Source organism: Leucopleurus acutus (assembly GCF_964270905.1).
Source record: "Leucopleurus acutus genome assembly, chromosome: 17".
Taxonomy (NCBI): domain Eukaryota; kingdom Metazoa; phylum Chordata; class Mammalia; order Artiodactyla; family Delphinidae; genus Leucopleurus; species Leucopleurus acutus.
The window spans coordinates 73481934-73496494 of NC_139159.1; positions in this window are offsets into that span (position 1 = coordinate 73481934).

A 14561-nucleotide genomic window follows, 5' to 3' on the forward strand; every position below is an offset into this window, starting at 1 on the left:
TTTCTACTGGCCACAGAAGACAGAGCACAGCAACAAGAAATCGGGAGCAATTTACGCTCAAAGTACAAGTCTACATCGAGGAGGTCTGTCTTCAGGCAGCAGGACCTGAGTCATAGGCGTGGGCTCAGGGACAAGGCTACAAGCCCCGGGAAGACGATCTTCCTAGGGCGAGGCAGGGCTAGGAAGTATCTACACTATGAAAGTGGGGACTTTGACACAGAGAATGAGGAGGGATGGGTAGCTGGTATCAGGATGGCTTCATCCCAGTTACCAGATAACCGGGCAAAGATGGGGCATAGAGGAGCAGCCCAAGGGGAACCTGAACTTTAGTTTCATTCAACCCACCAAGGGTTTCTAGAAGCTCTCCAGCCTTGGGACAGCAGGGGTCCTGAGAGCTCCAGCTGACAGCGAAAGATGCGTCCCAAGGCTGCGATCCAGGCAGGGCCCGACCTTTCAGCCTGCAGCTGGATGAGCATTTGTCCCAAAGGTCAGGGTGGGGATTCTTTCATTCGGTAGAGTGTTGGACCAGACGACCTCTAACACACCCTCCAAGTCTGCAGTCCCCTGATGGCAACAGGCTCATCCCCCTGTGCTCACCCCACCTCCTCCTGGATCACCGCGCGTTATCTTTGGGCTCAACCGAGGCATCTTAGAACTGCTTACATGATAACGCTTTCGTTCCAAATACAGAGACAGCACAATTCTTTGAAATCTGAACCTGGCCGAGATGTCTCTGAGAACCATCTCCCTACAAAGTCAAGGTCATCCTGAGATCTGTGATTCCACAGTCGTGCGTCTGTTCTCCAAGGGGACGTGACAGCCATGGGGAGGCCGGAGCCCCTAGAGTGGCGCCAGGTCCCTCGAGGAGCAGGGATGGGACGGTTCCGGCCGTCAGTGGAGCTCTGTGGCCTCCGTGCAAAGAGAGGAACACCCTGTCTGAGGAATGCAACCTCCAGAGCGCTGAAGACAGCCACGCTTTGCCATTATGAAACCCCAAACACTCTGGGTGTGGTGGGTTTTTTAAAAGCATATTCTGCTGCCACTGAGGAGCCTTGGAAATGTGGACAGCACACCACCCAAGCCATTAAATGCCCAGACAGCTCGGGACAGAGGCAAGAACAAGCAGCCCATGAGTTTGGGGCAGAGCGTCTCAAAGAAATAAACATGTGGTGAAGGTATTTCCACAGCCGGTAAATACTGTCTTTCAGGGGGTTCAGAAGGGGACCAGACAGCCTGCCCCCGCGATCCCCTGATAAAAAAAAGTGACACTGTGTATCGAAGGAGCAGGCAGCCAGGCTCAGAAGCCAGCCGCCCTTTAATTTACAGGCCGTAAATGGTGGAGCTCATGATCTATTGCCCCTGACTCGGGGGGATTTACTCTGGCTAAGAGCACACACAGAGCCACTGATAGAAGTAATGGCCTTGGGTGGAAAAAGGTCGGGCTCTCGCTAAATGCTAAGTAAAGATGTTTGGAACAGACAGTTATATTACTGAGAGATGGTTTCCAAATACATCACAGGAAGCAGCTCACACTACCATCCCCGCTGAGGTCGAGCTGGAGGGGAGGAAAATCTGGGAGGTCGGATCCCAGGGAGGAAGGGAGAGTCTGCAGCAGCTGGCAGCAAGCCTTGACCCCTGACGACCTTTCCACCGCACATCTTTTCAAGTTGGCCACTTACCCCAGGTCTGGCCCCATCAAAACCTGCTCTCAGGTAAAGGCTGGTTCCGCTCCTTCACGAGAGCTGCCGGACCAAAATGCCTTGAGGTCCTAAACCTCATCTGTTGCGTGATCACTGTGAGACCAGAGACAATTCAGCACCGTCATAGAAGAGAGGCTCGCTAAATCTTTATTTCATGAATAGACAGAAAGTCTGTTTCCATTCATTCATTTATCCATCCATCCAGCTCTCTAACCATCTATCCATCCAATCAGTATTTCCCAAAGGGCATGATTGTTACAAAGACAGAACATATTTCATGCTCAGTGCCAGGCCAGCAAGAGAGAATTTAATAGTGTTTCATTTTCACTGTACCTATATTTCACTGTTGTCATCTATACATAGCAAGTGATACTGATTTTTCATTTATGGTATGCTATAAAAAAATTTTTTGTCAGATTTCTTCATGTAAACCAAGGGTGTCACTATAAATTAAAATAATTAAAGAAGAGCCCGTGTGTTCCAAGAATACGGCGAAAACCTTAAAGGTATTTCAGGAATGGCTAAACATTGGCCAATGCCACAGACGACAAACACTTATTGATTAGAGACAGCTGTAGAGGGAGTAAAGTCCAAGGCAAAAGGCATCAGAAGGTAAGTTACGTTTTTCCAAAATGATTCTTTGTATGCTCATCGACATTGTCTGTCTTTTTCACTCCTGTTGTTTGTCATTGGTATAATCCTATCCTTTTCTGATTTTTTTTTTTAAATCAGTCACCGTTGGGAGTTCCCTGGTGGCCTAGTGGTTAGGATTCGGGCTTTCACTGCCATGACCCAGGTTAGATCCCTGGTAAGGGAAGTGAGATCCAGCAAGCCACGTGGCACAGCCAAAACATAATAATAATAAAATAAAATAAAACCAGTCACTGCTATGGACTGAATTGCACCCCCCACGATTTGTATGTTGAAACTTTAACCCCCAGACCCTCCGTAAATAACTTATTTAGAGACAGGGCTGTTAGAGAAATTAAAATGAGTCTGTTGGGTGAGCCCTAATCCAATCAGACTAGTGTCTTTATAAGACGAGGAGATCTGGACACACAGAGAGACCCCAGGAATGTGCGTGCACAGAGGGAAAGATCATGTGAGGACACAGCAAGAAGATGGCCATCTGCAAGCCAAGGACAGAGGCCTCAGGAGAAACCAAACCTGCCAACACTTTGATAGTGGACTTCCAGCCTCCAGAACTGTGAAGGTATAAATGTCTATCAAATGTTTGAGCACGCCCCCAGTCTCTGGTGCTTTGTTATGGCAGCCCTGGCAAACAAATACAGTCACTACGCTTTGCATTTTATTACGTTGCTCAGGACGTGCCACATAAACAGGTCTGGATGTTGAGTGCAGAGAGCTGGTGGAAACCTGTGACTGTGCACGTGGGACCAGCATGGAGCTGGAGAAGCTGAGTTCTCACTGGTTAACACCACCCGTGAGTAAGCTGCTCTGAAAGCCACTCCTGAGGCACCTTCGCACGAGAAGAGGTTTTGAAAACACACATCTTCCTATAAGTTATATTATTTTATTTCATAATTTATATAGTGCCAAATTATTTGCTAGTCCTACGTAAAATGTCTAACCATTCTGTTTCAATGGGTTGTGTGAATGAAACCTCAAATTTTCTCTCTACATTGGCTGAAAATTCATGCATTTTGTGTTGTATCATCCACCCAAACTACACTTGCGTTCACACATGGCGTCAAGTGTTCTGTATCCTCCGGTTAGAAAATGAGTTCATCACGAAATAAGGCCATTTGCAGCAACATGACGGACCTAGAGATTATCATACTAAGCGCAGTAAGTCAGACAGAGAAAGACAAATACCATATGATATCACTTATATGTGGAATCTAAAATACGACACAAATAAACTTATCTGCAAAACAGACCCACAGACATAGAGAACAGACTTGTGGTTGCCAAGAGGGAGTGGGGTGGGGGAGGGATGGACTGGGAGTTTGGGGGTAGCAGATGCAAACTATTATATATAGAATGGATAAACAACAAGGTCCTACTGTATAGCACAGGGAACTATATTCAATATCCTGTGATACACCATATCAGAATATGAAAAAATACTGTGTGTGTGTGTGTATATATATATATATATATATATGTATAACTGAGTCACTTTGCTGTACAGCAGATATTCACACAACATTGTAAATCAACTATACTGCAATTAAAAATGAAAATGAGCTCATCATAGCAGGTTAAGGTCCTTACCCACATCCTTAAACAGTGGCGTCGTTCGCCTTATGAAAATGACGCTGATGAATAACAAACAGACCCTGACTCATGGAGCTTCTCATCAAGCAGAAGAAAAAGACAAGCAAAAACATCAGGAGTAAGCCGAGCACAGCCTACCTCCTCCACCAATCGCAGCTAGAAGCTCTGCCCAGTAAAACCTTATTGAGCACAGCCTACCTCCTCCACCAATCGCAGCTAGAAGCTCTGCCCAGTAAAACCTTATTGAGCACAGCCTACCTCCTCCACCAATCGCAGCTAGAAACTCTGCCCAGTAAAACCTTATTGAGCACAGCCTACCTCCTCCGCCAATCGCAGCTAGAAACTCTGCCCAGTAAAACCTTATTGAGCACAGCCTACTCCTCCACCAATCGCAGCTAGAAACTCTGCCAAGTAAAACCTTCTTGAGCCAGCTGGCAATTCCACACTGAGATTTCAATACCTGTCTCTCAAGAGTTGCTAGAACAGTAAGGATATAGAAGATGTGAACAACACACTCAACCATCAAGACCCAATTGACATTTATAGAACACCACTCGATACCAGCATAATACACATTCTTCCCAAAGGTACATGAAACACGTACCAAGATAGATTGTATTCTGGGCCATAAAAGATCTTAATACATTTAAAAGGATTCAAGCCACACAAAGTGTGTTCCCTGACCACGTGGATCATATAACTTCTCTGAGAGGCAGTGTTCTCATCTGTAAATGGGAATAACAATCTCTACCCTTTAGAGAGTTCATAGGAACTTCAGACACATTAATAGGTAAAAGAACTTCAACATAAAAGGTATTCAACAATGTAACTATTAGAATAAAATGTAACTATTATAAAAATAGCCAATCTGGTAAATTGGCCGCAGCCAGCATAGAAGCCCCAGTGAGTTCCCCAGTCAAAATATGTGCTTCTCCCAACATACAAATCAAGTGCCTTCATGGGATGTGCTGAGAACAAACAGGAGGATGCTCGTGACCGTGCTTTATAGGCTAAAAACCACACATTTACTAAGAGTAAAGTTTAACAACTATTATTATTAACATCCAGGATTACAAATGTATTTATGTTCTGATACCAGGACATGCCACATTTCTTTCTTTGCCTAAATTCCTCTTTAACAGCGTACATTTTAAAAGCCAGTAATATGATGGTTGTTTTCAGAGTACTGAGATAAAAACACACACATTCACCCCCGTACACATACATCACACATATCACACATATATCATGTATAAATACACTTATAAGAATAACTGCAGGGACTTCCCTGGTGGCGCAGTGGTTAAGAATCTGCCTGCTAATGCAGGGGACACGGGTTCAATCCCTGGTCCGGGAGGATCCCACATACCGCAGAGCAACTAAGCTCATGCGCCACAACTACTGAGCCCACGCACCACAACTACTGAAGCCCGCACACCTAGAGCCCATGCTCCACAACAACAGAAGCCACCGCAATGAGAAGTCCGTTCACTGCAACGAAGAGTAGCCCCCGCTCGGCGCAAGTAGAGAAAGCCTGCGTGCAGCCAAAAATAAAATTAATTAATGAATTTTAAAAAAAGAATAATTCCAAACACATAAAATATGAATGCTATTCTGTATTCATAAACACATGATTTATTACATATTAATGAACATATGCACAAACGTTATGGCCATTTGCAATAACGTCACCTTAAACATACACAAACATAAATTATAAAGGCTTATAATAGGAATGTCAGCTTATAATCATATATTAACTTACTATTTACAAAGCAATTTCATATTCATCGCTTCATTTTAGGGTCTCAATTGTCTTGCACTGGAGTCAGGCTAGATATCATCCCAGCAAAGCATAATGGGAGAAGCATGGGTTCTACGATTTGGTTTCAAATCCTAGTTTCGAATCCTAGCTAAGTCTGTTACAGAAGCAAACTCATAGGGATAATGATAATAAAACGTGGTAAGTACAGTGGGAAACTGAAATAGGTATTAGGAAGCCCAACCTCATGTGCATGTGAGTGACAGGCAAGGCAGACTGCCTGGAAGAGGTGCCATCTGAACTGTCTTCAAAGAATGACTGACACAGAGCAGTGGATCCCAGGGGATCTGGAACACACAAACACACACACACACACACACACACACACACACACACACTACACATACACACACACACACACACACACACACCAGGACAAGAAATCACCTTCACTGGTTCCTCTTCTTCCTCTCAAGTCCTAAACCTGGGTCCTCTCCTTGGGTCTATCCATGGCCCATCTTATACACATGCTAGGGACTGAACTGTGTCCCCCTAAAATTCATATGTTGAAGCCCCAACACCCATTGTGACTATATTTGGAGACAGGACTTTTAGGAGGTAATTAAGATTAAATGAGGTCATAAGGGTGGAGTCCTACTCTGATAACACTGGTGTCCTTATAAGAGGGAGATCCCTTCCCCCTCCCCTCCCCCTCCCCCTCCCCCTCCCCTCCCCCTCCCCCTCCCCCTCCCCTCCCCCTCCCCCCTCCCCCTCCACGTTCATGTACCTAGGGAAAGCAAGGAGGTGCTGTCTACAAACCAGAGGCCTGACCACGCTGGCATCCTGAACTCGGACTTCCAGCCTTCAGACAGAACCATGAGAAATAAATTTCTGTTGTTAAGTCACTCAGTCTCTGGTGTTCTGTTATGGCAGCCCAAGCAGACTAATACACCCACCCCCGTGCCCTCCTTTGGTGATTTCACTCATTAAGTTTTTGTTTTTAACTATTTTCTCCCACTTTAAAAGTAGTCTCTCTCCTTAGCTGCAGTCCCAAATTTCCAGCTACCAGGTTGGATGCCCAGCCAGCCCTGGCAACGCAGCACAGCCACAACGGGCCTCACGCTTCGGCCTCACTCCAGATCTTTTTCCTGACTCCGTTGCTTCAGTTAAGGACGCCACCATCCGAATCGTCAGGCTCAAGACGCCAAAGCTCTTTGGCCTCCTCCTCTCTCCTTCATCTGCCGTATTCTTTTGCAGTTCTTCTCAAAACTTGCCCTAATTTCAGCTACTTTACTCTGTTAAAGCCTTGCTACCGCTCGCCTGTGTTACGTATTCTGCCACGTCAGCCGGGATTCTTTCTGTGACAACATCAGAAATCCCGAGTGAAACCGATTTAATAAAGAAGGTGATTTGTTGACTAGTGTAACTGAACATAGGCTTCAGGCAAGGCTGCATCTAAGGCCTCGTCGTTACCAGATGTTCCCTCTCTCTACCCCTGATCTAATTCTTTGAGTTGACTTCACTCTCAGCCATGCTTTCCCCACACAATGGCAAACACGGCTTTGGGCTCACATCCTACCAATTGGCCACTGCATTCGTAAGAAGGTGTCTCACCCAGGGTCCCAGCAACCATTCTATACATGACTATTGTGGTTTGAGAATAATCTGATGTGTGTGCTCTCATTAGTCAGATCTAATCCACTAACCCCAGCTCCAGATCAGCCCCACCCGAATCCTAAGGACTTTCAGTAGGAAGGATGGTTCCCCCAAAGCAAAAATGAGGAGCTTTTGCCCAAAATAGGGAAAGACTGCTAATCAGCAAGAGAGACAGAGGATAGAAAGAAAGATGGATGATAGAGAGACAGATAAAAAAAAAAAAAAGCTGTCCAATGCGCCTCTTAATTGTATTCAATTCCAATTTCACTCCACTTCGATTAACTCTATTCCCTGTCAGTGAACTCATCTTAAAGACACCGCTGATCATTTCTCTCCCTTGTTCACAAGCCTTCATTGCCTCCCCACTGGAGGCCTGTGGTGTTCAGGCAATGGCAATTTGAAAGCTCGGTGAGAAATTTCAGAGCCCTCCTTGAATGAGAGAGAGGGACTTAAAAAAAAAAAAAAAAAAAAGAGGTGAAGCTGTAATGTCATAATCACTGGGAGGGAGAGAGTTAGAGTTTCGTTTTGTTTCCTGTAGCCCAACTGGGCGCCTCGGGCTGGCGTGGCTTGTAAACTAGTCTTTTACATAAGAATCCACCCTCAGCAAAGGGAGCCCTCTTACACTGTGAGTGGGAATGTAAGCTGGTGCAGCCACTACGGAGAACAGTACGGAGGTTCCTCAGAAAACTAAAAATAGAGTTACCACATGATCCAGCAATCCCACTCCTAGGCATATATCCAGATAAAACCATAATTCAAAAAGATACATGCACCCCTATGTTCATAGCAGCATTATTCACAATAGCCAAGACATGGAAGCAACATAAATGTCCATTGACAGATGAATGGATAAGGAAGATGTGGTACATAGGCACAATGGAATACTACTCAGCCATACAAAAGAACGAAATAATGCCATTGGCAGCAACATGGATGCAACTAGAGATTATGATACTAAGTGAAGTTCAGTCAGAAAGAGAAAGACAAATACCACATGATATCACTTATATGTGGAATCTAAAATATGACACAAATGAACCTATCTACAAAACAGAAACAGACCCACAAACATAGAGAACAGACTTGTGGTTGCCAAGGGGGAGGGGGAAGGGAGAGGGATGGACTGAAATTTTGGTTGGTAGATGCAAACTATTACATTTAGAGTGGATAAATAACAAGGTCCTACTCTAGAGCACAGGGAACTATCAAATCTCCTGGGATAAACCATAAAAGAATATTTTAAAAAGAATGCATATACATGTACAACTGAGTCACTCTGCCGTACAGCGGAGGTCGGCACTGCATTGTAAATCAACTCTATTTCAATTTAAAAATAAAATCCACACTCGAGGATGGGGTTCACAGCAAAGCCTCCAGAAATGCAGATTTGGGCAGCTCTGGGTTTCCTGCGTAGCTGTCACAATTCTCATCCACCCATTGGAGTCCTTCTGCCTTCTGCTTCCCCAGGAGGGCTACGAGGTTTTCTCTTTCCCATCATGTCATGAGCCCCACTAGAATGCCTTACTATGAGGACAGGAAATGTATCAATTTTATTTATGTCTATATTCCCAGCGCCGAGCAGAGTACCTGGCAAATTGTACCCTTAATAAATTTTCATTGACTGAACAAATGAATGAGAGGGATCAAACATTATTATTTTTTGCACAGCATTTAATCCAGAGCCTTGCATGTAGCACGTGCTCGATAGCTGTTTACTGGATTTCATTTATTTCAAAACATATTAAAAAAGGAAAATAAGATTTTCTTGTTTGGGGCTAGGGCAAATTTGGGGAAGTAGCTGGATTTGCATTATCTATACGCCAGCATCTCCAAAACGGATAGCTGTTAATCATGAAACTGCAGAATGTTTCACTCACAAACAGCCCGTGCTGTATTTCCTGTGTCATTCCCATTTCAATACAAGTGCTGCAGAAGCAAGTGTCAAGGACATTCGAAAACAAGTGTTATCCTTTCTTAGACATGAATCATGTCATTCTTAGCCATCCGTAAGGAGAAATACCGGCCTTGTACGCACACCCCTCCCCCGACCCTAGGCAAACTCCACTCCCTCCAGGGTCTCCCCACGTCGATGTCCACCCTGTGCACGGCCAGGTGACCAACAGGGCTCAGCATCCAGACTTTCTCGGCTGCTTGGGAAACCCAGTGAATTTTAATGCCATTGAGCAACTCGGTTCCAGCACTCCTGGTGTGAACTGAGAACAAAGCTCTGGTTGCTAGGCAACCGTTACAAAAGCAGAAGGATTTCCAAAATAAAAAGCCACCCAGCATACACTTGATGTGAGTGCACTTGCACTCTTAATTTGCAACTGGTTGGAGTGCACCCTTACCTTGGTGAGATGGTCTACTTCTCGGTTACTCTATATGATAGCTCTTCAAATTTTTAACTAAGCTCAGAGTATTTTTTATTCTTTCCAGAGTCCCAGTGACGAAACAAAGAGTTATGTTTCTATGCTGGGATGGCCAGCAAGTAGTGGGTGCTCAATGAATACTTGTTGAATGAATGAATGAACGAATGAATGAAAGAATATGTGAGCACAGGGCCTCCTTCTGCATCTTGAGGGAATCGTGACATTGGTAGATGGATACAAACACAGTTAAACATCTGTGTGACAGTTTTAAAATAGGTCCACAAATTCTTTGGTACCTCTCCCTTCAAGAGATGGAGTGTGAGGAGAGGTGGGCGTAGGGACTAACTTCTAACAAATACAATATGGCGGAATTCGCAGTGTGTGAGTAGATCGTATAAGGCATCGAAACTTTCTCCCTTCTCTCTCTCTCTCTCCCTCTCTCTCTGTCTCTCTGTCTTTCTCTCTCTCATCATTCACTCTGGGGGAAGCTACCTGCAATATTGTGAGGACACTCAAGCCATCCGTGGATTGGCCCACATGGTAAGGAACCGAGCCTCCTGCCAACAGGAGAGAGAGAACCATCTTCAAAACAGATTCTCCAGCCTCAGGTAAGCCTTCTGATGAGCATGGCCTCAGCCAACGTCAACTCCAATCACACGGAAGACCCCAAGCCCGAACCATCCAGCTAAGGCCGCTCTCAAATTCCTGACCCATGGGAACAGGGGAACATATATTAAATGTTTGCTATTTTAAGCCACTATGTTTTGGAGTGATTTGTTACACAGCAATAGATAATATAATCTTTCCTCTTTTCTGAGATGACAGCTTATAAAATATAGATTCCCTGAAGGTGTCTTCTTCACTCTGTGTCCTCAACACCTAGCATCTTGTGTGCACTCAGTAAACCATAGGTAACAGCTCATTTATTGACAACCTTGTCCCTAATCTTTTATGAAAACCTATACATACAGGTTCACACACAAAAAAAGACCATAATTCACCAATTTAAAAAAAGGGGGACTTTAAACAAAGAACCATTAGCATAATTATCAAAAAAGGAACTACTAGAAATTATTGAAAAGGTAGTTAGAATTTGTACAATCCTCCCCCCTACTTGGAGTGAGAGGGAGCTACATGTAGAAGGAATATAAGGCGTTGATGTATCCAAGGTAAGAACAATGAACAAAGGGCACAGCCTGAGAAGTCCATTCTTCTCACGAGAAGGAAAGGGAATAGAGGGACTGAGGTCTCAGATCCCACTTGGGGGTTTTCTTGAAGTTCTCCTGAAGCAAAGTCATCACAGGCATTCAAGCTTACAAAGGCCAGCTGGATGGCTCTTAAAGATTGTTGAAAGTGAATGGGAATAAACTGTTCCTGTAACCTAAAATAAACGCCAGAATTTGCTTCTTGGGGGAAAAAAAAAATCCAGCTGGAGGAGGTAACCCTTCAGTACCTTGCTGACTTGAGCTGCCATGATTGGAAGACCAACTCCTGCCTCTGCTCCCTGCACACCTGGGAGGCAGGTGGGGCGCACACTCTGCTGCCCTCTGCTGGCGGGAACAAAACCGAAGAGGAGGACGGGACACCAGCATTTCCCACATTCAGGTCCACACGCTTCCCATCACCATCATTGGGATGAGACTCTCAGTTTGAGGACCGGCTACACACCTCCGTAGAGATAAGAGAGGGTGAATAATGGCAGCAAATCACTGTGTTGCTTCCTCGGTGACAATGAGGACGATGCAGATTAAAAGCTAGACTTGCCCTCCAAGCCATCTCAGATCATTGCGGGCTAACTGTACTCAAATGCAAAGACTCCCCGATGCTGGCTTTTCTTTTCAACAACTGATATGTACTCTACTACTTGTGTGAAACATGAAAGAACAGTACTATCTAGCCTCTGATTCCCAGTTACTCAGGTCCCACTCCAGAGGGAGGGGACATTTTAAAATATGCTCAATTATCCAAGAATAACTAAAATTTTTAAATAGCAACTTAAACGTCCCAAAAGAGAGAATCACATTTTTCTCTTCTTCCCACCCACTGCTTTTGAGTCTCCGTAAGGCCATGATACCAAGGATACAGCCTCTAAAACTCCAGGTAACTATTGCCATTATTTCATTCATTCAAGGAAATCTTATTGAGTATCAGCTATGTGCTAGATGCCATGGTAGGATCCTATATACCTTATTTAATTTGATCCAACAGCAATTCAGTAAGATGAGAAAAATGAAGCTTAAAGAATCTGAATTATCTACCAGAGGTCACAAAGCAGGTGATGCGTTCAACTCCAAACCCAGATTCTTACATGTGTCCCCACCGACCAGTCACAACAGTCCTCTAAGTATTTGAAGACAATCTTTGTTTCTACCAAGACAGTGAATCCCAAGATTTTTCACCACCCCTGCTTTCCTATGTGTTGATCAAGGTTCCAAGATTTTGAAAGAGTTTAATTGCCTGGCTGAATTTATCTAGAAATAATATTTCCCTGCTTCTTGAAAGACATTTAGAGCTGTCAACCCGGGCTTTTGCTCAGCATGAAATAATCAGATTTATCACAGAATCCACAGTAATCCCGGCGTAAGCAGTTGACATTTTACCAAGTCACAGCGTCTCTGAAACACTGAAAATAGCTCTAAGCTCCCCCATAATTCAGGTCTCACCTCCTAGAGATTTTTTTTTTTTTTTTTTTTTTTTGCGGTACGCGGGCCTCTCACTGTTGTGGCCTCTCCCGTTGTGGAGCACAGGCTCCAGACGCGCAGGCTCAGCGGCCATGGCTCAGGGGCCCAGCTGCTCCGCGGCATGTGGGATCCTCCCGGACCGGGGCACGAACCCGTGTCCCCTGCATCGGCAGGCGGACTCTCAACCACTGCGCCACCAGGGAAGCCCCCTCCTAGAGATTTTTTAAGGAAGACACTTAATACAATCAACGTCATGTTTAAGAGGGAGATTCTATTCTGAGGATATAAAAAGAAACCAGTGTTAACGCCCTCTGCCATTGTCCCATTTCTCCCAGCTCATTCCCTGTAAACCCAGCAGGGAGGAAGGGAGACGTGGGGGAGGGCAGGCAGGACAGCAGAGATGGGATTGAGGAGATGTCTTTATTTCAGTAGGTCCCAAAGCAAATAAAGGAAGGGAAGGCTGGCATCCCCGGCAAGCTTCCAGCTGTTTGACAATGCTGCCACCCTCTGGCGTAAATTGGGAATGCGTGAGATAATATTGTCAGTCACCGTCTTTGATTAGATGAACCACAAAGATGTCATCTTATATACCAATAAAGTTTCAAAAAACAAAATTACGCTCCAAGGTCTTCCTGGGATCTATTTAAACTATAATTCGGTATATTCCCTTTTTAAGCTCCTACCATCTAGTGCCTGGACAATTAGAGAAACTTCTTCAGTGTTCTCCCTACCCTTCCGACCCATTCCCCCACCAGCGGCCAGTCTCCACTGACTTTAAACTGGGAGACAAATTGTGCTTGGGACAAATTTGTTCCTCTGGCGCATGAGGGATCCGCAACTGGCAGCCTGCAAGCCTAGGTTCAGCAGCTCAGACTGTGTGTGTGCGTGTCCAGAGCAGTGTTTGAAACGGCTTTATCGGGGGCACCCCCTATCTCCTCAGTCCCCTGCCAACCTCTCCCACATGCCCGGTACAGACATGCACATCCTTTCACGGGTTTATTTACCCACGTGGCCCCTGAAGTCAGGAAAGCTCACTTCCCTGAAGACAGGAAATTCACGTCCACCTGGACCCCCAAAATGTGACCTTATTTGGGAAACAGAATCATTGCGGATGTAAGGAGTTAAGCTAAGAAGAGGTCATCCTGGATAAGAGTAGACCCTAAACCCAATATGACTGGTATCCTTATAAGAAGAGACACAAAGACACACAAGGAAGAAGGCTGTGTGAAGATGGAGTCAGAGACCAGCGTGATGCGGCCACAAGCTGAGGAATTTCAAAGGTTGTCAGTGACCACCGGAAGCTAGAAGAGGTGAGGAAGGATTCTCCTCTACAGCATTCGGAGGGAACACATCCCTACGGACTCCTTGGAATGTATCTGGGGAGCAAGAGAGATGGTCAACAGAATATAAAAAGTTTGACTTTAACAGAAGGAAGTTCCCAAAGATTTGTAAGAGCTGAAGCAAGAATGAGAGTTTAGCTAAAAGTGAAGATGATAATCACAGAACAGGAGCACCTTAGAAATAACTAGAAATCATCTAGTTGAAAAAAACTCATTTCACAAAAAGGAAGGAAAAATCACAAAATAACTCACCTGTACCCCTCATCTCTCCTGTATTTTCAACCTCTCCCTCTTCACTGATAGTTCCCATCAGTGTTTAATCTCGCTCAAATGAAGAAAAAGTTCCCACCCAACGCTTCAACCCCCTCGAGTTACTTACTGTCTTATAATGATCTTTTCTCCACCAACAGGAAGGGAACTTTAGAAACATCTACACCTGCCACTATTTCTCAGTCCATGGCGACGAGATTTCAGGGCCATCACTCCACACAAACAGATCTTGCTAACCTCCCCAAACGACATCCATGTAGCTAAATCTGATGTGTATGTTTAATTCACTTTTTTACATTTCTCAGCAGCATTCAAATCTTTCGGCCACTTTCTCCTTCTTGAAAAACACTCCTTCCGCAACATGGGTAATTCCTCCCTGGTGTTTCCTCCTAGCTTTAGCCATCTGCATTCGTTCTCTGTTGTTGTTTAACAAATTACCACCAGTTTAGCAGCTGGTGGTAATTTGTTAACAATTTGTTAGCAACATTTATTTATTACCTCACAGTCCTTAGATCAGGATTCCAGACAAGCTTGCCTGGGCT